At 39.7% G+C, this 3,964-nt stretch overlaps 1 pseudogene; it reads left to right on the top strand.

Moving 5' to 3' along the window:
- The first annotated feature begins 1,262 nt into the window (after positions 1-1,262).
- On the top strand, positions 1,263-3,382 carry LOC131837186 (MOB kinase activator 1A-like; annotated as a pseudogene).
- The last annotated feature ends 582 nt before the right edge of the window (positions 3,383-3,964 follow it).

The raw sequence follows: 3,964 nt of genomic DNA, 5'->3' as shown, positions 1-3,964 counted from the left end.
CAATGCTAAATAGGTTAGGATGATGCTGGTTGAAAATAAACAGTATAGGGGCACCTGGGTGGCTCAGTGGGTTAAAGCCTCTGCTTTTGGCTCAGGTCATGGTCCCAGGGTCCTGGGATTGAGCCCCGCATCGGCCTCTCTGCTCAGCGGGGAGTCTGCTTCCCTCTCTCTCTATCTGCCTCTCTGCCTATTTGTGATCTCTGTCTGTCAAATAAATAAAACCTTTAAAAAAAAAAAAAGAAAGAAAGAAAATAAACAGTATAACACTTGGATGCAGAAAGTCATTAGGCATAAATTAAAAATAAATAAATATCTATCTTTCTATATCTATATCTATATCTATATCTATCTATCTATCTATATCTATATATATATAGTTTCAGGTCAATGAAAGCCTACAGGAGAAATATTTTGCATTTTACATTACACAAGAAGACTGGCACCGTAGTGAGGGAAAATAGTGCATAGAATGATATTGAATGGCTCTGTTAATACATAATTTACATGACAGTAAAGTGCAGCAAATTCAACAATTCGATATGATTTGATGTATGTATGTATTTGTGAAGCCATCACTACAATTGAGAAAATGAACATATACATCACCCCTAAAGTTTCTTCATGTCACTTTGTAATCCTCCTCTCAACCCTCCTCATCCCTATTTCCAGGGGAACTTCCTGTCATGAATTAGTTTTCATATTTTATAATTTTGTGTAAATGGAATCATGTGTTTCTTTGGCTTCTTCTCAGCATAATTATTATGAGATTCTTCCGTAGTCATATTTATCAAGACTTTGTTTCTGTTGCTGTGCAGTACCCCATCATGTGCCTTTAAAACAACTTGTCTATTCACATGTTGCTGGCCATCTCGATTAATCCCAGTAAGGCTCTTACAAATAAAGCTGCTATAAATATTTGTATATAAGATGTTTTATAGACATGTGCTTTCATTTCTGTTGGATCAATTTCTGAAGTACAACAGGTGAGTTATATGGTAGGCATACATTTGACTTTCTTAAACCAATCTGTTCTAGTAGCTGTTTTGCAGATTCTCTTGAGTTTTCTGCTCAGACGTTTATGTTGGCTGTTAAAAGATAAGTTCACTTCCCCCTTTCCAGACTGTGTGGCGTTTGTTTCTTCTCCATGCTGTATTGCATTGGCTGGAACCTCTACTTCAATATGAAATACAAGTGGTGAGAGCCAAAACTCTCGCCTTATTTCTGAAACTAAGTAGAAAGCATTGAGGTTTTCACCACCAACTATGACATCTGATGTAGGTTTTCGGTTGAGCCCTTTTTCATTAAGGAAATTTCCTTCAATTCCTTATTCACTGGGAGTTTCTCTCAGGAATGAATCTGAATCTTACACTGAATCTTCTTTTACAGAAGAAACTTCTTCTGTACCTATTGAGGTACCTTCCTAAATTGCTCATTCGCTACGTGCCAATCTCTTCAGATATATTGCCGATACGTTGTCACAATAAAATATTAAAAGAAGATATCATTCTCCCAAATTTACAAGTAATAAAACAAGTTCAAGGGGCACCTGGGTGGCTCAGTCAGTTAAGCAGCTGCCTTCTGCTCTGGTCCTAGGATCAAGTCCGACATGTGGCTCCTTGCTCATCAGGGAGATTTCAACTCCCTCTGCTTGTGCTCTGTATTTCTCTCCCTCTCTGTCTCTGTCTCTCTCTGTCAATTAAATAAGTAAAATATTTAGCAAGACAGGAAACAACATGTGTTGGAGGGGAGGTGGAGAAAGGGGAACTCTCTTACAATGTTGGTGGGAATGCAAGTTGGTGCAGCCACTTTGGAGAACAGCGTGGAGATTCCTCAAGAAATTAAAAATAGAGCTTCCCTATGACCCTGCAATTTCACTACAGATGTAGTGAAAAGAAGGGCCATCTGTAGCCCAATGTTTATAGCAGCAATGGCCACGGTCGCCAAACTGTGGAAAGAACCAAGATGCCCGCCCTTCAACGGACGAATGGATAAGGAAGATGTGGTCCATATACACTGTGGAGTATTATGCCTCCATCAGAAAGGATGAATACCCAACTTTTGTAGCAACATGGACGGGACTGGAAGAGATTATGCTGAGTGAAATAAGTCAAGCAGAAAGAGTCAATTATCATATGATTTCACTTATTTGTGGAGCATACCAAATAGCATGGTGGACATGGGGAGTTAGGAGAAGGGAGTTGAGGGAAATTGGAAGGGGAGGTGAACCATGAGAGACTATGGACTCTGAAAAACAATCTGAGGGGTTTTAAGTGGTGGTGGGGGGGGTGGGATGTTGGGGGAACAAGGTGGTGGGTATTAGAGAGGGCACGGATTGCATGGAGCACTGGGTGTGGTACAAAAACAATGAATACTGTTATGCTGAAAATAAATTTTTTAAAAAAATCATATACTCCTCTAAAAAATAAAAAATATATATTTAAAAATAAATAAAAATAAAAATAAAGTAAGCTCAAAAGTATCAAGAACTTGATGGCAGAGCTTATACTTCTGAACACAGAGATAGATGACAGAAAAATACCTGTTCCCTGATTTTCAGGTCAGCAAGGTGGGGGAGGCCTGCGTAGCAACTTGCTCCTGCTAGATCTGTGGTTCATAGCAGGGGCACCCAGTACTTTTGTGGGCAAAGAGTTGAGGACTGTTTGCTTCCTTGTGATTCCTGCCTGGACTCTGAATCCAGACAGTGTTGGGGACCAGCAGTCCCTCTCCTCTGAGGATAGAAGTTGAGCTATCTCTTCAGCCGCCACTCCTCTCAAGTATTCAAACCAAAGAAGAATATGCCTGAAGGCTCTCATCAGCTCTCTCCAGCTCTCATCATCTCTTAAAACAGGCAGAAGCAACTCTAGGAAGTGGAAATCTGAGACAAGCTCTTCTGTTGACAGAGGGAGAGGACCTAGGTGAATGGATTTCAGCTAACACTGTAGATTTCTTCAACCAATCAACTTACTGTATGGAATTATTACAGAATTCTGCAGTGAAGCAAGCTGTCCAGTCATGTCTGCAGGTCCAAGATATGAATATCTATTGGGAAAATGGTACTAATATCAAAAAGTCAATCAAATGTTTGGGTTAGGATCAGCTTGATGATGAAAGTCTTTTGCCTTCCAAGATTGGTGTTCCCTTTCCAAAAAATTTTATGTCTATGGCAAAGACCATTTAAAGCATTTGTTCTGGGTTTATGCATATTTATCACCAGCAGTTTGATTCTGTGATGCAACTGTGGAAAAAGGTCTACCTCAACAGCTCCCTTAAGCCCTTTATTTTCTTTGTTCAGGAGCTTAATCTGATTGATAGGCATGAGTTGGCACCTCTTCAGGAATTAATTGAGAAGCTTGTATCAAAGACAGATAAATGCTTCTTCTAGAACATAGTTCCCTTCCTGCTTCATCTGCTAGAGCTATCTCATTGTTATCTGTTAAAGACTAGTGATATGGACTTTAAGAAAACAGGATAAAAGGCATTTATTGTTTCTGTCTACTGATAAAATTGTTCCAGATGTAGATTGTCCCAATCCTTCAGTGAGAAATTCAAGACACAGCTGACTCTGAGGCACTTTGTGGTCACTCCTGTTATTGTCAGAGTTAGACTGGTTATAATATGTGTTAACTAATATGTAGTCTATTCATTTACTTATTCCTTTACTGAAGAAAATGATTGAGTACTTCAGGTAACAGCATAATGAAGATTGAGAATTCCCACCAATACTTTATTAACAAGTTTCCAGAATAAACTTCCTAATAAGGCAATCAGATCAGTTTTATTCTGCTTTTATTTACAAATAGAAGAGGTATTTTAAAGTTTCCTTAAGATTTAGAACATTTGGGAGCGCCTGGGTGGCTCAGTGGGTTAGGCCGCTGCCTTCAGCTCAGGTCATGATCTCAGGGTCCTGGGATCGAGTCCCACATCGGGCTCTCTGCTCAGCGGGTAGCCTGCTTCCTCCTCTCTC

This window comes from Mustela lutreola, chromosome 7 (genome assembly GCF_030435805.1).
Source record: "Mustela lutreola isolate mMusLut2 chromosome 7, mMusLut2.pri, whole genome shotgun sequence".
Classification (NCBI taxonomy): Eukaryota; Metazoa; Chordata; class Mammalia; order Carnivora; family Mustelidae; genus Mustela; species Mustela lutreola.
Note: the sequence above shows the minus strand (reverse complement) of the source record. Positions and strands in the feature narration are given on the sequence as shown.